General features: G+C 41.1%; 1 protein-coding gene across 1 annotated transcript in view; it reads right to left on the bottom strand.

Moving 5' to 3' along the window:
• Nucleotides 1-22,647, bottom strand: part of LOC117507981 (ataxin-7-like) — a 25,695-nt gene extending 3,048 nt beyond the window's left edge. The window contains exon 1 of the mRNA XM_034167709.1: nucleotides 22,544-22,647. The gene's annotated coding sequence lies outside the window, so the exon portion shown is untranslated. The remainder of the gene's footprint in view (nucleotides 1-22,543) is intronic.
• Between the last annotated feature and the right edge of the window lie 60 nt (nucleotides 22,648-22,707).

Raw genomic sequence — 22,707 nt, 5'->3', positions numbered from 1 at the left:
ACATGGGTTCAAAGGTTGGTGACCTTGAACTTCGTATCAAGGTCACCAGTGGTTGCATTTGTTTTGAAGGCTGGCGACCTTAACCGACTTTTTATGGTCACTGTTTGTCACATCCTCTAAATAAACATGATGCCAATCTCCAATTTTTTCATTGTACATCCCAGTTTACATCAAATACATAAGGCTTCAACCAAATACCCACTCCATACAAGTACATATTACTGCACTTTGCATGGAAAATAATACTATGCGCGGGGCATTTCGTGATGAATGTCTCTAGTTTTTTATTTTAATTGTTTTTTCTATGTAATAATTAGACAAAGAAAATAGCGCAGTGCTATTTCAAGTTTTCTTCATATTTTAAGAAACATATTTCTTCACTTGTCCCACATCAGGTACATTTCAACAATTACTGTGCAGAGAACCATGTGAATACAGATGCACTTCAAAAACTTCCAGTGATGGAGCTGAACACCAAAACCTGAAGTCCAGAAGGAAGAAGAGAACATCTCTGCTCTTCAAAATGTCAGGAAAGTGTCTCCAAAACTCTACCAAGAGAATGAAGCTACAGAGGAGAGCTTCATCTGGTTAAGTGCCCTGCGAGTCCAGCTCACCTGTCATCTCTGAAAACTCACACTTGCTGCTACACTTCTAAATGAAACAAAGGCTCTTTAAACAGCAACTATTTTATTATTTGAAAGAACTGTTTCCTTATATTTTAACATTAAATGAATGAATCATTAAACATGCCCATGAAGTCAAAGTTCAGTCAGTAAGACACTTGCACAGATAGATAGAAGAAGCCCACCCATATTGAATAGTCAAATTCATATTTTAGTACTTACTCTGACTTGACTGCAACATTAAAGCACTGACATAGTCAATGAGGACGTAATTTAATGCTGAAATGACTAAATTCAAAAATGATATGAGATTCATGTCACACTGAGAAATCCTAATTAACAGACACACTGCAGTCATTGTCACATCTCCTGTTGTGTTTATAATAAATATTTACATTATTTATGGTGTCTTTCTCCTGATTGAAATGCAGATATGAATGAATGAATGTACCAGACTTGAAAATTTACATATTACTTTTCATGCCATTTTATTTGTCTAAAAATAAATGCCCAAGGTTTCTTATAATGTTAATCAAGAAATCATCTCATCTGAAACAACAAGAACAGATAAATTATGGTTTTAATTTACAGATGAACAAAGATTTCTAAGAATCTTTTTATTTAATTTAAAACTATTTTAATTACAAGTTTTCTAATGTAAGAAACATTTAACTTCCAAATGTACAGTAATCAGAAATTAATCTTGAAGTAAAAAAAAAAATCTGCTGTGTAAAAATTATTAGTTCTGATGTTCCTCTGACACACATTTCTACACTAGTATTCCATGTTTTGGCCTGATGCTTCATTTATTTTGGCTTTAAAGTAAAGGTGCCCAGACACTTGCCGACTTTGATCTGCGCACTTGCACACACTTCATCGTGATGATCCCACCCGCTGTGTTCCCAGCTGGATCCCGTGCTTGGTTCCACTGGATGTTGCGCTTTGTGTGCTGGATGCTGCATATATAAAATAATTATTCTGTAGCAGATTAATTATTTTCTCTCAGAGTTTGGCTGTTGAAAACACCTATAATCGCTTCTGGAATCACAGAGGACCGTTTCAACTTCTGTCTGTCTCTTTCTCTCTCTCTCTCTCTCTTTCTCTCTCTCTCTCTCAACAGCTGCGTGTTCATTCCTTCTTATGAGCAGCTGTAAAAGTACATTTATGATAGATTTAACATCTCATAGTCGATTAGATGAGCTGCACTGTGATGCAGTACGCTGACGCAATCACTCGCACGCAGTGTTTTTTATTTGTGCAATGTTCACATGAAGTTCACATGAAGTTCACATAATTAATGCGTGGAGATTTTGAACATTTCAAAATTTTCTTTGCAAAATTTTCTTTGTTGTATATTAATGATATAGGTTTGGTTTCCAAGACTGTGAGGTGTATTTTGTTTGCTCATGATACGACTGTGTCTGGTAGTGGGGATCATTTGGGACAGCTCCTGGACATGATAGAGAGGGAACTACAAAAATTTAAATAGTGGTTTGATTCAAATAAATTATTGCTTCATTTGGGTAAACAAAATGTATTATATTCGGAAATAAGCCCAGGAACTTAAGTAGAAACTTATTATTGAATGATGCTGAAATTGAAATAGTAACCGAAACCAGGTTTCTTGGAGTGTTTATCAATGATAAATTAATTTGGAAAACTCATATAAATTATGTTATATCCAAAATGTCAAAAGTTATCATGATTCTGTATAAAGCACAATTCTTCCTCTCCCAGTATTAGTTGGTTACACTGTATCATTCATTGCTTGTCCCATTCATGACCTAATGCACTGAGGTTTGGGGAAACACAACATAAAACAAACACAAATCCAATATTTCTGTTACAAAAGAAAGCTCTAAGAGTTATAAGTTAAAACAAAAAAAAACATATCGTGAGCCAACAAGCCCACTGTTTGCTTGCTTACACATTTTGAAATTTTGGGACTTGGTTGATTATATTATGATACAGAACATGTAGAAAGTTAACAATAAACTCTTGCCTCAACATACATAATCTTTTCCTGTGATGTCTTATCCTTCTTATGTCTTATTACTTATTATATTATATATACCTTTTTCTTGAGCTGCTTGGGTGGGTAGGGAGAGTTCCCATGGGATAAAAAAAAATATTTTTAACCTACCATCCCTGGTTGTCAAGACCAGGCAGGCACCCAAGTGGCTCAACTCTACTCTTTTCTACTCTCCTATTTTACTCTTCCTTTTTAGATATACCTTTGTATACTGGCATAGTTCCACCTTAGAATTGGAATATAAAATATACCTTACTGAATTTTCATGTCCAGGAACTGTTTAAAATGAGGGAATCCTGTTATCACCTGAGAGGAACATTAGTATTTGACAGCTTAAAGATTCGAACTACTGTAAAAAGTCACTGCATCGCTGTAAAAGGTGTTAAAATCTGGAATAACTGTTCTGATAGTATTAAATTATCTGGTACTTTGGCTGGCTTGAAAACACTTCATAAAAGCAATATAATTTTTTAATATAGTACGATAAATTAGGTTAATTGACTTTGTTACCGTTCTTCTGTTTTATCTGTGCGTTATACTGCTGTTTGTTCTGCTGTGTTCAGATATTTTCTTTTACTGATTAATCTATACTGTCTCTGCTTGTCTTTCTTGTCTTTTTTCTTTTTTGGTATTGTTGTATGGGTGTACATATACGTGTATACAGTAGTGTTCAGAATAATAGTGCTATGTGACTAAAATGATTAATCCAGTTGTTGAGTATATTTCTTATTGTTACATGGGAAACAAGGTACCAGTAGATTCTCACAAATCCAACAAGACCAAGCATTCATGATATGCACACTCTTAAGGCTATGAAATTGGGCTATTCTTAAAAAAAAAAGTAGAAAAGGGGGCATTCACAATAACAGTAGTGTGGCATTCAGTCAGTGAGTTCATCAATTTTGTGGAACAAACAGGTGTGAATCAGGTGTCCCCTATTTAAGGATGAAGCCAGCACCTGTTGAACATGCTTTTCTCTTTGAAAGCCTGAGAAAAAAATGGGACGTTCAAGACATTGTTCAGAAGAACAGCATAGTTTGATTAAAAAGTTGATTGGAGAGGGGAAAACTTATACACAGGTGCCAAAAATTGTAGGCTGTTCATCTACAATGATCTCGAATGCTTTAAAATGGACAAAAAACCAGAGATGCGTGGAAGAAAACGGAAAACAACCATCAAAATGGATAGAAGAATAACCAGAATGGCAAAGGCTCACCCATTGATCAGCTCCAGGATGATCAAAGACAGTCTGGAGTTACATGTAAGTGCTGTGACAGTTAGAAGACGCCTGTGTGAAGCTAATTTATTTGCAAGAATCTCCCGCAAAGTCCCTCTGTTAAATAAAAGACGTGTGCAGAAGAGGTTACAATTTGCCAAAGAACACATCAACTGGCCTAAAGAGAAATGGAGGAATATTTAGTGGACTGATGAGAGTAAAACTGTTCTTTTTGGGTCCAAGGGCCGCAGACAGTTTGTGAGACGACCCCCAAACTCTGAATTCAAGCCACAGCTCACAGTGAAGACAGTGAAGTATGGTGGTGCAAGCATCATGATATGGGCATGTTTCTCCTACTATGGTGTTGGGCCTATATATCACATACCAGGTATCATGGATCAGTTTGGATGTCAAAATACTTGAAGAGGTCATGTTGCCTTATGCTGAAGAGGACATGCCCTTGAAATGGGTGTTTCAACAAGACAATGACCCCAAGCACACTAGTAAACAAGCAAAATCTTGGTTCCAAACCAACAAAATTAATGTCTCGCAGATGTGAAGAAATCATTAAAAAACTATGGTTATACAACTAAATACTAGTTTAGTGATTCACAGGATTGCTAAAAAAGCAGTTTGAACATAATAGTTTTGAGTTTGTAGCGTCAACAGCAGATGCTACTATTATTGTGAACACTCCCTTTTCTACTTTTTTTACTAATACCCCAATTTCATAGCCTTAAGAGTGTGCATATCATGAATGCTTGGTCTTGTTGGATTTGTGAGAATCTACTGAATCTACCGGTACCTTGTTTCCCATGTAACAATAAGAAATATATTCAAAACCTGGATTAATCTTTTTAGTCACATAGCACTACTATTATTCTGAACACTACTGTATAGCAACTGGTGAAAGGGAGGGCGTTTATAAGCTTTTGCTTTAGCCTTCACCCTTTCGGACGCACAAAACTGGGAAATTGTTTGAGTTTTTGTTTTCTTCTGTTTTGTATTATGAGAGATTCTTTTGTTAAGTATGTGTGTGTGTGTGTGTGTGTGTGCCGAATAAATTCATTCTTTTATTCATTCAGTCAGACTTGCACGAAGCCACGCACGGTTTACAACGGTTTGCGACGCGTTTACTCTCCTGCATGGCAGAGTGCGTGCAAGTGTGCAGTTCAAAGTTGTGCAAGTGTCAGGGCACCTTTAGGCTGTAACAAAGACAAAAATCTTGGGCTTTACTTCACAATGTGAGGAAAGTGTCTCCAAAAACTCTGTGACATATCACAGGCTGCAGCCTGTCTGGTGTGCCTCGTGCAGTGGGAGGCACATAGAGTCCTTCTAAAGGTGGTGATCTATTTTATTTTTATTGTAATGGCTTGGTCATATAGTTACAACATCATTCCTTCATATGAGGTAGATGTATCTGTCATATGATGTATATTACAGCTGTGACAGGCCATTCAGATGCGTGCGCTGTTCCACGGCACAGAGACACATTGACTTGCACACAGCATTTTTGGTTTGATTGTGCAATGTTCATGTCTAGTTCACAAAATAAATGTGTGCCATAAACTTTGCACATTACAATATTTCCTTTGCGCACCCCAAATGGGATGCACTGGAGGTGCTGTCCGAGAGCTCTGTGCCACATTCGGCACATGCCTGCAGGAGTTGACCTGTCTGACCATGGTGAATTTACCCCTCTAACGAGATCAGGCTGTTTCAAATGCTGTTATGACGCCATGAGAATATTCAGAATGCAGTCAAAGTGCAGTTAGAGTCCACTTCGACTGCCGTACAATATTTTCCACCTCAACTGCACCTCGAATGTGTTGAACATGAGCCAAGCATTCGGGCCAGCCACAGGAATTTGCCCTTACTGTTTGGAAGGCACTTCAGATTGCAGTCGGAGGTTTTCGCATGCACCTCAACTGTTCCGGAATGTACACTGAATTTTCATTTAGATGCCGTTTCTGGGTAATTCGGTCTCTAGTGTGACGGGGCTTTTTCTGTATTAATTTTCCCCTCAACAAAGGCTACTTCTTTATACAATCCTCAACCTGCAAACAAACAATACGGTACATACAGTTTTCCTTGAGCGTCTTTTTCCAACTTTGTGATGTAAAGTTGGTCATATTTGCGGACTTTTTTGCCATCCATGATTGAAATGTAATCAGCATGCGCACTGTAAAAACTTTAAAAATATGACAGGAGAGGAAGGAGTGAAAATGTAAAAGTGACAAATCACAGTGGTCTCTGATTTAGCAGGTGCACGGGTTCGCAGCCACCCAGAGGGCTATGATCTAAAGTGGCATGGTTCGTCACACCCAGGGATATGTGTGAAACTTAACACCATATTACGCCCTGCCTCATTTAGGCACCGGGTCTGACCATGGTTTGAAAACAATAAATGGCCAGTCTTTTAGTCATGTAAATACAGTACCCACGAATGTGTCAGTGCTGAACTTCATTTTGTAACTCTGTTACTGGGCATGTCCAGACTTCACTGTTCGGTACATGCGAAGGATTTTTAATGGAAATACAATACGATGGGGTGGGATGTTTTGTCCGAAGTGAGCGAAAATCCGTTATACAAAATCTGTTATATACAGTGTTTATTACATGGAAAACCAAACAAAAGCAATGGGACTTTTGCTTTTGTGAGTGTGAATATTCGGTTTATACAATGCCAGTTGAGGTGAGTTTTACTGTATGTATATACAGGCAACATGGTTCTTTAGTGGTTAGCACTGTTGCCTCACAGCAAGAAGGTCATGGGTTCGATTCCCACATGTGGCTTTTGTGTGTGGAGTTTGCATGTTCTCCCCGTGTTTGCATGGATTCCCTCTGAGTGCTCCAGCTTCCTCCCACATCCAAAGACATGCAGGTTAGGTGGACCGGAAACTTTAAAAGACTGTCTGTAGGTGTGCGTGCAGGTGTGAATGTGTTTGTCTGTCTACAGTGGAGGAAATATGTATGTGATCCCCTACTGATTTTGAAAGTTTGCACACTGACAAATAATTAAACACTCTATGATTTTTATGGTAGCTTTATTGTAACAGTAACGGAAAGAATATAAAAAAAAGAGAAAATTACATGAAATGAAAAATAAAAATGAATTTGCATTTCATTGAGGGAAATAAGTATTTGACCCCCTAGCAAAACATGATTTAATACTTGGTGGGAAAACCATTGAGGCTGGCGTTTGGAAACTCGAAGCTTCAGCAATCTCCATAGATTTTCTATAGGATTAAGGTCAGGAGACTGGCTAGGCCATTCCATGACCTTGATGTGCTTCTTATGGAGTCACTCCTTTGTTACCTTGGCTGTATGTTTTGGGTTGTTGTCGTACTGGAAGACCCATCCACGACCCATTTTCAGTGTCCTGACAAAGGCAAGGAGGTTGTCACCCAAGATTTTGCAATACATGACCCTGTTCATCTTCCCGTCAATGAGGCGAAGTCTACCTGTCCCCTTAAAAGAGGAACACCCCCAAAGCATAATGCTTCCACCGCCATGCTTGACGGTGGAGATGGTGTTCTTGGGCTCATATTCAGCATTTCTCTTCCTCCAAACACATCGCGTTGAGGCCAAAGAGCTCAATTTTGCTCTCATCTGACCAAAGCACCTTCTCCCAGTCTCTCAGAGTCATTAATAAGTTCACTGGCAAACTTGAGGCAGGCCTGGACGTGGCTTCTTGAGCAAAGGGACCTTGCGCTCACTGCAGAATTTTAAACCATTGCGTCTCAGTGTATTACCAACGGTTTTATTAGTGACTGTGGTCCCAGCTACCTTGAGATCATTAACCAGCTCCCCCTGTGTAGTTCTAGGCTGATCTCTAATCATTCTCATGATCACTGAGACCCCACAAGGTGATATCTTGCATAGAGCCCTCACCCTAGGTCAATTGACAGTCATGTTGTACTTCTTCCATTTCCGAATAATTGCACCAGCAGTTGTCACCTTCTCATTCAGCTTCTTACTTATGGTTTTGTAGCCCATCCCAGCCTTGTGTAGGTCAACAGTTTTGTCCCTGACATCTTTAGACAGCTCTTTGGTCTTGCCCATGGTGGAGATGTTTGAGTGTCACTGAGTCTGTGGTCAGGTGTCTCTCATGCAGGTAACGACTTCACTGAGATTAGGAGTATGTCAATGGTCTGTGGGAGCCAACATTGCTCATGGCTGGTAGGGGATCAACTACTTATTTCCCCTCAGTGAAATGCAAATTGATTTTTATTTTTCATTTCATGTAATTTTCTTGATTCTTTTTTGATATTCTTTCTATCACTGTTAAAATAAAACTACCATAAAAATCAGACTGTTTAATTGTCAGTGTGCAAACTTTCAAAATCAGTGGGGGATGACATACTTATTTCCTCCACTGTATAGTGTTAAGCTTCACACAAACATATCCCTTTGTGTGTTGAACCAAAAACAACCACTTGAGAGCAGTGCCCTCTGCGCCACTGCGTACCCTCTCTGAGCCCCTCTCCGCAGCCTGACGTGCACCTCCCAAAAATTGAAACTACACATAACGACTGAGACCGTAAGGGCTGTGATTGGTCACTTTTCTAGTTTCACTCCTTACCCTCCCATCATATTTTAAAATGTTTTGGAGTGTGCACGCAAATTATTTTTCTATTATGGATCACAGAGGAACATTTGGCAGAAAAGCATGCAAATACAACCAACTTCACAACACGGTGTCAAAAAACTATGCACGCAACTTTGGTTTGGAGGCTGATGATTGTATAAAGAAATGGAGCTCATTGAGGGACAAAGTGATCCAGAAAAGAGGGGGGGGGGGGACAAAAAAACACCAGAAACCATAGACTGTATGTGTATACAGGGAGGAAAATAAGTGTTTGATCCACTGTTGATTTTGCAAGAGGTGAGATCATCCATGGAGCAACAGACCAATGATGATTGAAAGTCATCTTGTGTTTCTTCCATTTTCTAATGATTGCACCAACAGTTATTGCCTTCTTACTGAGCTGATTGCCTGTTGTCCTGTAGCTCATCCCAGCCTTGTGCAGGTCTAAAATTGTGCCCTGGTGTCCTTAGACAGCTCTTTGGTCTTGGCTATGGTGGCCAGGTTGGAGTGTGATTGATTGAGTGTGTGGACAGGTGTCTTTTATACAGGTAACAAGTTCAAACAGGTGCAATTAAGCAAGATAAAGAGTGTAGAATAGGAGGGATCTTAAAGAAAAACTAACAGGTCCGTGAGAGCCAGAATTCTTGCTGGTTGGTAAGTGATCAAATACTTATTTCATGCAATAAAATGCAAATTAATTATTTAAAAGTCATACAATGTGATTTTCTGATTTTTTTTTTTTTTTTTTTGTTAGATTCTGTCTCTCACAGTAGAAGTGTACCTATGATAAAAATTACAGACCTCTCCATTCTGTGTAGGTGGGAACTTGCAAAATCAACAGTGGATCTAATACTTATTAGCAATGCACCAATGACATGTACTGAAGAGGTTACAATTTGCCAAACAACACACTGACTGATGTAAAGAGAAATGGCGCAACATTTTGTGGACTGTTGAATGTAAGACTGTTCTATTTGGATGTAAGGGCTGCAGACAGTTTGTCAAATGATCCCAAAAACTGAATGCAAGCCAAATTACACTGTGAAGACAGCAAGGCATGGTGAAGCAAGCATCATGATTTGGGGAAGTTTCTCAAAGTATACTGTTGGGCCGATTCATGGCATACCAGGGATCATAGATCAGTTTGAATACATCAAAATACTTGAAGGGGTCACACTGCCTTATGCCAAAGAGGAAATGCCCTTGAAATGGATATTTCAACAACCCCAAACACTCGCAAGTGAGCAGCATCTTGGTTACAGACGAACAAAATTAAAATGACGGGGTGGCCAGCCAATCCTAAAACCATAATCCAATAGAAAACGTGGGGTGACATCCAAAATGCTGTTTCCGAGGCAAAACCAAGAAATGCAGAGGAATCATGACATTTAGACCAATCATCCTGGGCTGGAATAGATATTCCATCATATCATATCATTTGTCAATCCAACACAGATGTGAAGCAGTTCTCAGAAACAGTGGCTATACACCTAAATATTAGTTTAGTGATGCACATGAAAGCTAAATCTTCAAGTATTTTTCAGTTTATACAGTAAATGTTTAAGCCTGTACTGCTGGGACAGGATCTATGCCATACCAGTTGGTTGCATTTATTATACAGTTAGTACATTGGTGGTAGTCATGGCAATCCCTCTGTGGCAAGGAAGATCATCTCGTGATCAACTGCCAGATGGGATGGTGGACACGAAGATGACTGAACAAAATAGTTGAAATAAATGGGACAACCTCCTGAAGATTTCATCAGGTGTGTTTACATATGTAACTGACAAATGTGACGGATAAAAAAGTCTTCCCCTTGAAGATATCAGACCACAATATTTTCCTTCATGGTTCATAAACATCGTCATATGGTGTGGTACCACTGTGTGAAGTTTCACTGACATCCAACAACCATTTTGAAAAGAGTTGTGTTTACAAGACTGATGAACCAATGGATAAAAAGACAAATGGACAGGGTGATTCCAATATACCCCAGCCGAAAGGTTTGTATGCAGGGATTTAAGGAGCAAATACACGTCTTTGCTCAATGAATTGTGCACTTAACAATTCATTCACTGCGTCATAGAGCCTGTAGATGCTTTCTCATTACCAAACCACTGACAGAATATACGACTGAAAGAAAAACGAAGTGAACAGTGACCTTGATGCTTTAAACAAAATCAAAACGAAACATTCATGATGACATGACTTGACAGCAGGTATCAGGCCGAGCGCCAGCCTGTGATCATTTCTGCAGCCAGTCTGTGGTGTCTGCGGCACCTGCAGGTGTGAGATCTGGTTGTCTTGACAACAGGTTTGTCTTCACTACAACGTGTGCACACACACATATTCCAGCCAGAGATGGCTGGAACATGCGTAAATAGTTAAAGTAGTTGATCAAACTTTCTTGCCGCTAATGTTTCTGTATGAAAATGTTGCTTTTCATCTCAAACATGGACAAGTCACATTCAGCGCGTCTGAGCTTTAGTTATCAATCCGTTCATATCGTCAATGTTCGTGCAAGATGTCGGACTTGGGAGGTTGGACAAATTTGGACGACAATCAAATGAAACCCTGACTGTACGGGAACTACACAAATGATGAGGAACCGTCAACAGAGAAAGCAAAATGGAATACGGACGAATTGAGGTTGTCATCAGGCTTGAAAATTCTGACGAAGCACCAGCTACAGGAACAAAGCTGGACGATGGTTAAACGATGTCTCTGAAAGTCAACTTAAGTCCAGATTTCTTGTTTTGTTTTGGCTACGGTGTCCTTTGTTAGTGCCGTATGACCGGGGCTTAAAGATTAATTTGTTTTTCTTCATTGTTTTCATGTTTCTGAGAGCCTGTGTATGTGTTTTGACATTTTGGGGGGGGATGATATTTTAAAAAATGCATAAATGTTATAATTATAGAAGTGGTGAGTTTTAGACGAAGCCTGCGATTCGATTACAAAACAATAAGCGATGCATCTTTTTTCCAGTCTGCCTGCATAATTTCTTTTTTTTCACTATGTCATTTATTAGTACTTTGCAAAGTAAAGTGTTTGTAATGATCAAAAATGAATTTACTCAGCCATACTTGCACCGATGTGGCTTTGATTCACTGACTCTGAATCCCCCCACCAATAAAACCACCTGTGTAAGTGGTTGGCTCACATACATGACTGACTTGATGTTTGGACCGTTACCATCCATCCATCCATTTTCTTCCGCTTTATCCGGAGTTGGGACGCGGGGGCAGCAGCTCAAGCAAAGCCGCCCAGACCTTCCGATCCACACACACCTCCTCCAGGTCCTCCAGGGAACCCCAAGGCGTTCCCAAGCCAGCCGAGAGATGTAGTCCCTCCAGCGTGTCCTGGGTCTTCCCCGGGGCCTCCTCCCAGTGGGACGTGCCCGGAACACCTCTCCAGCAAGGCGTCCAGGGGGCATCCGGAAAAGATGCCCGAGCCACCTCAACTGACTCCTTTCGATGTGGAGGAGCAGCGGCTCGACTCCGAGCTCCTCCCGAGTGACCGAGCTCCTCACCCTATCTCTAAGGGAGCGCCCAGCCACCCTGCGGAGGAAACTCATCTCGGCCGCTTGTACTCGCAATCTCGTTCTTTCGGTCATGAGCCAAATCTCATGACCATAGGTGAGGATCGGAACGTAGATCGATCGGTAAATCGAGAGCTTTGCCCCCCTACTCAGCTCTCTCTTCACCACGACGGTCCGATACAGCGACCGCATCACTGCAGATGCTGCACCGATCTGTCTATCGATCTCACGCTCCATCCGTCCCTCACTCGTGAACAAGACCCCGAGATACTTAAACTCCTCCACTTGAGGCAATGACACTCCACCGACCTGAAGAGGGCAAAGCACCTTTTTCCGGTCGAGAACCATGGCCTCGGATTTGGAGGTGCTGATTTTCATCCCGGACGCTTCACACTCGGCTGCAAACCGCCCCAGTGCACGCTGAAGGTCCTGATTTGACGAAGCCAACAGAACCACATCGTCCGCAAACAGCAGAGACGAGATTCTGTGGTTCCCAAACCAGACCCCCTCTACACCCTGGCTGCGTCTAGAAATTCTGTCCATAAAAATAATGAACAGAACCGGTGACAAAGGGCAGCCCTGGCGGAGGCCAACGTGCACTGGAAACAGGTTTGACTTACTACCGGCAATGCGAACCAAGCTGCTGCTGCGGTCGTACAGGGACCGGATAGCCCTTAGCAAAGGACCCCGGACCCCGTACTCCCGGAGCACTCCCCACAGGGTGCGCCTGTTACCATTCCAAAAAAGGTAAAATATTTATGTGCACCACATCGCAATGCAAAGGTGGTCGCACAGCCCTGTTCTGCACTAATGCACTTTGTTCTTGTGTCAGAATAATTACACACAGGAAGAAAAGTTATGAAAATGGCCCAACTTTGTTGCTCTGCTGATTTCCTGACACTCTGAACTGCATAAATCATGGCACACAACATCTGTTCTCATCTTGTGCAAATGTATTTTCCTTTAACTTTTCAGTGGGTTAAACTGTGCATATGCATTTTCTAACACAGTGCGCCACAATGACAATAGTTGTGGAAAAAGTTTACGTGATCAGCTCTAAATGACAGCCATGACACTCAGCAAAAAAAACCTGTGTAGATTCTTTCTTAGGCCTTTATGAAACAAAAGAATGAGTCTGCTTTGAGCAGAGCAGACAGCTGAACCTCTAGCGTGCTGATGGAAGGTGAAGGTAAAAGAAGAGATTTTCTTTTGCAGCACAAACAAGCGCTCCTCCACATAAATGTTTTGTTTTTAAGACTTTGAAATCAGAATGTGTCACTTTGTACTTCTTGTCCTGTGGTTTGCCACATATAGTCCAAAAACAGGTGCCTTTTCTGTTTCATTAGGGAGCACCGCACCTGAATATGCTCCATGCTATTTGCCCCATGCTATTTGCCCTAAACCAGAGCTCTTCAACTCGTTCCAGAAAGGGCCAAGAGGGTGCTGGTTTTCTTTACAGAAACCCACTCAACAGGTGATTTCACTGATTAACATCACTTTGAGCAGATGAAAACAGTTAAACAGTCAAATCACTTGGTGGAGTGGGTGGCTGCAAAAAAAAACCCCTCTTGGTCCTTTTTGGAATGAGTTGAAGACCTCTGCCCTACACAGACAAGGCGCTGTAAGGGCACAGCTGTAGTGAAAGTGTATGGCAAGTGAAATGAAAAAGACGTACGTACGAGGGCTGTCAATAAAGTAACGGTCCTTTTTATTTTTTTCAAAAACTATATGGATTTCATTCATATGTTTTTACGTCAGACATGCTTGAACCCTCGTGCGCATGCGTGAGTTTTTCCACTCCTGTCGGTGATGTCATTAGCCTGTGAGCACTCCTTGTGGGAGGAGTCGTCCAGCCCCTCGTCGGAATTCCTTTGTCTGAGAAGTTGCTGAGAGACTGGCGCTTTGTTTGATCAAAATTTTTTCTAAACCTGTGAGACACATCGAAGTGGACACAGTTCGAAAAATTAAGCTGGTTTTCAGTGAAAATTTTAACAGCTGATGAGAGATTTTGAGGTGACACTGTCGCTTTAAGGACTTCCCACAGTGCGAGACGTCGCTCAGCGCTCTCAGCCGCCGTCGTCAGCCTGTTTCAAGCTGAAAACCTCCACATTTCAGGCTCTATTGATCCAGGACGTCGTGAGAGAACAGAGAAGTTTCGTAAGAAGTTGGTTTCAGCATTTTATCCGGATATTCCACTGTTAAAGGAGATTTTTTTAATGAAAGACGTGCAGACGGATCCGCGCGTCGGGACGCAGCCGACGCGGTGCGGCGGCACAGGAAAAGCACCTCTGTTGGAAGCCTTAAGGACAAGTTGGAACATGTCCTGCTGTTAATTTCTCATATACTCACTCCACTGAAAGCCATCAAAAGCCGCCTGGATTTTACAAATGGTTATCAACACGGAGGTGTTTTTCCTGTGCCGCCGCACCGCGTCGGCTGCGTCCTGACGCGCGGATCCGTCCGCACGTCTTTCATTAAAAAAATCTCCTTTAACAGTGGAATATCCGGATAAAATGCTGAAACCGACTTCTTCTGAAACTTCTCTGTTCTCTCACGACGTCCTGGATCAATAGAGCCTGAAATGTGGAGGTTTTCAGCTTGAACAGGCTGACGACGGCGGCTGAGAGCGCTGTACGACGTCTCGCACCGTGGGAAGTCCTTAAAGCGACAGAATCACCTCAAAATCTCTCATCAGCCGTTAAAATTTTCACTGAAAACCAGCTTAATTTTTCGAACCGTGTCCACTTCGATGTGTCTCACAGGTTTAGAAAAAATTTTGATCAAACAAAGCGCCAGTCTCTCAGCAACTTCTCAGATAAAGGAATTCCGACGAGGGGCTGGACGACTCCTCCCACAAGGAGTGCTCACGGGCGAATGACGTCACCGACAGTCGTGGAAAAACTCACGCATGCGCACGAGGGTTCAAGCATGTCTGACGTAAAAACATATGAATGAAATCCATATAGTTTTTGAAAAAAATAAAAATGACCATTGCTTTATTGACAGCCCTCGTATATACACACACACACACACACACACACACACGCTGTCTGTTAGAAAAGTATCCGACCTGATGGATTTGAATCACGTGTGCTTGCATGAGCCAACCTTGAACCTTCGTAAGCATGCGTTAATTTTTTCACGCCTGTCGATTGAGTCATTTCCTGGTAAGCAGCCTTTGTGTGAGGTGTGTGTCGTGCACTCGGCATTTTTTCATTCCAAGGAAAAAGACGGAACAACTGGAGCAGCACGACTGCATCAAATTTTGCCAGAAACTGGGCGACAGCCAGGTGGAAACCATTCGGATTATTCAGACGGCTTTCGGTGACGATGCTATGAGCATCACACAGATTAAGGAGCAGTACAACCGGTTTAAAGACGTTCGCACAACGGTGGAGAGCGAGCCACGCTCCGGTCGGCCATAAACATGCTGAAATGACCAGATCATTTCCAAAGTCAACGCTGTGGTGATGTGGGACCGTCGTGTACCTATCAGCACTTTTTTGGCACATTCCACTGTGACAGAGATATGGCCATGAAAAGAGTTGCAGCGAAATTCATGCCAGTGGCTTTGGCACGAAGCTGCTGACGGAGCAAAAGCGCCTTCGTGTTGAAGCCTCACAGGACATATTGTGACATGTTCACCTCTTCCACCATTCGAAGATTCAGAAAACGTTCGGTGGCTTTTCAGTCGTGTGACTATCCGAGAAATTATGGAAAATTACATTTTTTGTCTTTTACATGAAAATTAATACATTTTTATACTATTTTCTCAGTTTACTTAAATTATATACAAATGTAAGTAAAATGGTAATAATATGTATCTCACTGTATAAAGGTTTGTGTCCATATTGACAATTTAACATTTTTGCTTAACTTTCAGCGTCATAGCTATTTTGAAGCTATTTGATCATAATAATTTAAATAACAAAAATCTTGTCAAATCTTTATGAAAATTTGTGTTTTTTTTCCAATTGATTTATTTTAGGACATTTTATTTTTATTTTAATGTTTTATTTGGGAGCCTCTGATGGCTCATTTGACTTATTGTGACGACCTACATGTAGACACACACAACATATGATATACAAATAATTAATGTTTATGAGTGTAATGGTAAGAAATTTTCATGAGGCCTTCACACATACAGTAGTGTTCAGAATAATAGTAGTGCTAAGTGACTAAAAAGATTAATCCAGGTTTTGAGTATACGAGGTCTATTAGATAGGAAACCGACACTTTTATTTATTTTTTTTAACTATATGGATTTGAATGACGTGCGATTACACCAATCATGCTTGAACCCTCGTGCGCATGCGTGAGTTTTTTCACGCGTGTCGGTGACATCATTTCCCTGTGGGCAGGCCTTGAGTGAGATGTGGTCCCGCCCTCTCAGCTGAATTCCTTTGTTTGACACGCTGCTCGAGACTGCGCGCGTTGCTTTATCAAAATTTTTTCTGGACCTGTGAGGAATATCCGAGTGGACACTATTCGAGAAATTAAGCTGGTTTTCGGTGAAAAGTTTAACGGCTGATGAGAGATTATGGGGTGTTTCTGTCAGTGTAAGGACTTCCCACGGAGTGGGACGTCGCGCAGCGCTTCCAGGCGCCGTCGTCGGCCTGTTTCGACCTGAAAACATCCTAATTTAAGGCTTAATTCACCCAGGACGTCGTGAGAGAACAGAGAAGATTCAGAAGAGGCCTGCATGAGGACTTTATGCGGACATTCCACTGTTTAAGGACATTTTTAATGAAAGACGTGTGCGCAAATTCGCCGAGTCGTTTCCGTGACGACTCGGTGAATCTGTGTGCGCCGCGACAGGAAAAACACCACCGTGTTGAAAACAATTTGTAAAATTCAGGCGGCATTTGATGGCTTTCAACAAGTGAGTAACTGAGAAATTGTTTAACAGCTTGGGCATGTTCCAACTTGCCCGTTAAGGTTTCCAACGGAGGTGTTTTTCCTGTCGCGACCCCCCGCGGTAGGGTCTGGCCCGACATGCGACTCTGCCCGCACGTTCTTTCATTACAAAATGTCCGTTAAAAATTGAATGTCCGAATAAACTCCTCCTGCCGACTTCTTCTGAAAGTTCTCTGTTCTCTGACGACTTCCTGGGTCAACAGAGCCTGAAATGAGTAAGTTTTCAACTTGAAACGGCGAGACGCTGCCGCCTCGAAGCGCAGATCGCCGTCAGGCACCGTGGGACGTCCTTACAGCGACACTACCAGATCAAAATCTCTCATCAGCCATTAAAATTTTTATCGAAAACCAGCTGAATTTATCGAATGGTGTCCACTCAGTTGTGCCTTACAGTTTTGAAAAAATTTTGATCAAACAAAGCAGCAGTCTCTGAGCCATTCCTAAACAATGAAAAAAAAAATCGACGACAGGGTGGGCGACTCCTCACTCAAAGACTGCCCACAGGCGAATGACGTAACTGACAGGCGTGAAAAAACTCTCGCATGCCCACGAGGGTTCAAGCATGTCTGATGTAATCACACATGATTCAAATCCATATGGTTTTTGAAAAAAATAATAAGGTCGGATACTTTTCTAATAGACCTCGTATTTCTTATTGTTACATGGGAAACAAGGTACCAGTAGATTCAGTAGATTCTCATAAATCCAACAAGACCAAGCATTCATGATATGCACACTCTTAGGGCTATGAAATTGGGCTATTAGTAAAAAAAAAAAGTAGAAAAGGGGGTGTTCACAATAATAGTAGTGTGGCATTCAGTCAGTGAGTTCATCAATTTTGTGGAACAAACAGGTGTGAATCAGGTGTCCCCTATTTAAAGATGAAGCCAGCACCTGTTGAACATGCTTTTCTCTTTGAAAGCCTGAGGAAAATGGGACGTTCAAGACATTGTTCAGAAGAACAACGTAGTTTGATTAAAAAGTTGATTGGAGAAGAGAAAACTTATATGCAGGTGCAAAAAATTATAGGCTGTTCATCCACAATGATTCCAATGCTTTAAAATGGACAAAAAAAAAAAAAAAAACAGAGACACGTGGAAGAAATGGAAAACAACCATCAAAATGGATAGAAGAATAACCAGAATGGCAAAGGCTCACCCATTGATCAGCTCCAGTATGATCAAAGACAGTCTGGAGTTACCTGTAAGTGCTGTGACAGTTAGAAGATGCGTGTGTGAAGGTAATTTATTTGCAAGAATCCTCCGCAAAGTCCCTCTGTTAAATAAAAGACATGTGCAGAAGAGGTTACAATTTGCCAAAGAACACATCCACTGGCCTAAAGAGAAACGGAGGAATATTTTACACCTCTCCAACGTTCCAAACGCCAGCGAATGTGAGCATTTGACCACTCAAGTCGGTTACAACGACGAACTGCAGTCAGGTCGAGACCCCGATGAGGACGACGAGCATGCAGATGAGCTTCCCTCAGACGGTTTCAGACAGTTTGTGCAGAAATTCTTTGGTTATGCAAACCGATTGTTTCAGCAGCTGTCCATGTGGCTGGTCTCAGACGATCTTGGAGGTGAACATGCTGGATGTGGAGGTCCTGGGCTGGTGTGGTTACACATGGTTGTGAGGCTGGTTGGATGTACTGCCAAATTCTCTGAAACGCCTTTGGAGACGGCTTATGGTAGAGAAATGAACATTCAATACACGAGCAACAGCTCTGGTTGACATTCCTGCTGTCAGCATGCCAATTGCACACTTCCTCAAATCTTGCGACATCTGTGGCATTGTGCTGTGTGATAAAACTGCATCTTTCAGAGTGGCCTTTTATTGTGGACAGTCTAAGGCACACCTGTGCACTAATCATGGTGTCTAATCAGCATCTTGATATGGCACACCGGTGAGGTGGGATGGATTATCTCAGCAAAGGAGAAGTGCTCACTATCACAGATTTAGACTGGTTTGTGAACAATATTTGAGGGAAATGGTGATATTGTGTATGTGGAAAACGTTTTAGATCTTTGAGTTCATCTCATACAGAATGGGAGCAAAACCAAAAGTGTTGCGTTTATATTTTTGTTGAGTGTATATATACATATATATACACGAGGTCTGTGATAAAAGAATCCGACCTTATTATTTTTTTCAAAAACCATATGGATTTGAATCATGTGTGATTACATCTGACATGTTTGAACCCTCGTGGGCATGCGAGAGTTTTTTCACGCCTGTCGGTTACGTCATTTGCCTGTGGGCAGTCTTTGAGTGAGGAGTCGCCCACCCTCTCGTCGTTTTTTCATTGTTTAGGAATGGGCTCAGAGACTGCTGCTTTGTTTGATCAAAATTTTTTCAAAACTGTAAGGCACAACTGAGTGGACACCATTCGATAAATTCAGCTGGTTTTCTGTAAAAATTTTAACGGCTGATGAGAGATTTTGGTCTGGTAGTGTCGCTTTAAGGACGGCCCACGGCGCCTGACGGCGATCTGCGCTTCGAGGCGGCAGCGTCTCGCCGTTTCAAGTTGAAAACTTCCACATTTCAGGCTCTGTTAACCCAGGAAGTCGTCAGAGAACAGAGAACTTTCAGAAGAAGTCGACACGAGGAGTTTATTCGGACATTCCATTGTTAACGGACATTTTGTAATGAAAGAACGTGCGGGCAGAGTCGCATGTCAGGCCAAACCCGACCGCGGGGGGTCGCGACAGGAAAAACACCTCCGTTGGAAACCTTAACGGGCAAGCTGGAACATGCCCAAGCTGTTAAACAATTTCTCAGTTACTCACTTGTTGAAAGCCATCAAAAGCCGCCTGAATTTTACAAATGGTTTTCAACACGGAGGTGTTTTTCCTGTCGTGACACACACAGATTCACCGAGTCGTCACGGAAACAACTCGGCGAATTTGCGCGCACATCTTTCATTACAAAATGTCCTTAAACAGTGGAATGTCCGCATAAAGTCCTCATGCCGGCCTCTCCTGAATCTTCTCTGTTCTCTCACGATGTCCTGGGTGAATTAAGCCTTAAATTAGGATGTTTTCAGCTCGAAACAGGCCGACGACGGCGCCTGGAAGCGCTGCATGACGTCCCGCTCCGTGGGAAGTCCTTACACCGACAGAAACACCCCATAATCTCTCATCAGCCATTAAACTTTTCACCGAAAACCAGCTTAATTTCTTGAATAGTGTCCACTTGGATATTCCTCACAGGTCCAGAAAAAAGTTTGATAAAACAACGCGCGCCGTCCGCAGCGGCTATTCAGACAAAGAGATTCCGACGGGCAGGGTGGAGCACTCCTCACTCAAGGCCTGCCCACAGGCGAATGACGTCACCGACACGCGTGAAAAAACTCACGCATGCGCATGAGGGTTCAAGCTTGTCTGACGTAAAAACATATGAATCAAATCCATTTATTTTTTGAAAAAAATAAAAAGGACCGCTTTTTTCATCACAGACCTTGTGTATATATATATATATATATATATATATATATACACACACACACACACACACATACACACACACACAATTCCAATGAAGTTGGGACGTTGTGTAAAATGGAAATAAAAACAGAATACAATGATTTGCAAATCCTCTTCAACCTATATTCAATTGAATACACCACAAAGACAAGATATTTAATGTTCAAACTGATAAACTTTGTTTTTGTGCAAATATTTTCTCATTTTGAAATGGATGCCTGTAACACGATTCAAAAAAGTTGGTACAGTGGTATGTTTACTACTATGTTACATCACCTTTCCTTCTAACAACACTCAATAAGCATTTGAGAACTGAGGACACTAATTGTTGAAGCTTTGTAGGTGGAATTCTTTCCCATTCTTGCTTGATGTACAACTTCAGTTGTTCAACACTCCAGGGTCTCTGTTGTCTACAAGAAACATCTGCCCTTTGTAATGGCAGACAAATGTTTCTGTACAAATTGTTAAGGTCTGTTTTTCTAGGGGATCAAATACTTATTTCATGCAATAAAATGCAAATTATTTATTTAAAAATCATACAATGTGATTTTCTGGATTTTTTTTTTTTTTTTTGTAGATTCTGTCTCTCACAGTTGACGTGTACCTACGATAAAAAAATACAGACCTCTCCATTCTTTGCAGGTAGAAAAACCTGCAAAATTACAGTGGCTCAAACACATATTTCCCCCACTGTATGGCTTTCGCTTTGCATGGTAGAGTTTTAACTTGCACTTGTAGATGTAGCGACGAACTGTGTTAACCGACAATGGTTTTCTGAAGTGTTCCCGAGCCCATGCGGGAAGATCCTTTACACAATGATGTCGGTTTTTAATGCCGTGCCGCCTTAGGGATCGAAGGTCACGGGCATTCAATGTTGGTTTTCGGCCTTGCCGCTTACATGTAGACAGTTCTCCAGATTCTCTGAATCTTCTAATTACATCATGAACTGCAGATGGAATCCCTAAATTTCTTGCAACTGAACATCGAGAAACATTGTTCTTAAACTGTTGGACTATTTTTTCACGCAGTTGTTAAAGTGGTGATCCTCGCCCCATCTTTGTTTGTGAATGGCTGAGCCTTTCGGGGATGCTCCTTTTATACCCAATCATGACACTCACAATTAGTGTCCTCAGTTCCCAAACACTTATTGAGTGTTGTTAGAAGGAAAGGTGATGTAACACAGTGGTAAACATATCACTATTTCAGCTTTTTTGAAATGTGTTGCAGGCATCCATTTCAAAATGAGCAAATATTTGCACAAAAACAATATTCAATGGAATATAGGTTGAAGAGGATTTGCAAATCATTGCATTATGTTTTTATTTACATTTCACACAACGTCCCAACTTCATTGGAATTGGGGTTTTGTGTGTGTGTATATATATATATATATATATATATATATATATTATTCATTTACTTTTTTATCTAAGCTGCTGTAACGAGTATATTATTTAAGATAAGATAAAATTTTATTTATCCCATGCTAGGAATCAATAAGATTTCATCTGTTATCTTAAATTATACACTTGTAAAGACTGTATATCATCAAACTTCTTTGTTTAAGCTACATCAGTTTTGCTTTGTTTTTTTAAGTAAACTGTTTGCCAATGTATTTTTAACCACAGACTTGCCTACATGAAAAGTGATTTAAAAAAAAAAATCCTCATAGGCCTGAGGCGTATCAGTCCAGTGCTCATCTCCAGTTTCTGTAGTGTAAAACAGATGATAGTCTCTGACTCCCTGCTACACAGAACACTTGCCCATCACAGGTTACTTCCCAGGCAATGCCAGCACCCATTTTACAGTTGAGTAGACTGAGACAAAGTAGATTAAGTGCCTTGATAACATGCACGATAAGAGAAGGCTCTGTAACAATAAGTGTGACTATCTCTAGAATATTAACAAAAAAAAAAAAAACAGGAAAAGAAAAACAAAAAGCTTTCATGTTAGAGACAAAGTAGAAACAGAACATATGACAGATTGATAATAGTGAAAAATAATCACTGCACCAAACTCAAACTTCTCAGAAAAATACACACTACATCTACATGGAGTACAAGATTCATGTAAATGTTGAAGTATATAAAGATCACATGAATAATACCATGTCACAATGAGTAACTGTGAGAGCTTACCTAGAAAAAACGAAAAAGACAAGGAACTTAAGTTTTGAAATCAATCAGTGGATCCTCATCAGTTTAGGTGATGACTGACTGCCACATACACTGGAGAGTAAGTCTGGAAACAAAATAAAGACAGTTTTGTTGCATTTACAAATGTACACTGCACCAACAACATT

This window comes from Thalassophryne amazonica, chromosome 3, assembly GCF_902500255.1.
Source record: "Thalassophryne amazonica chromosome 3, fThaAma1.1, whole genome shotgun sequence".
NCBI classification, from domain to species: domain Eukaryota; kingdom Metazoa; phylum Chordata; class Actinopteri; order Batrachoidiformes; family Batrachoididae; genus Thalassophryne; species Thalassophryne amazonica.
This window is presented reverse-complemented; position numbering and strand designations above follow the sequence as displayed.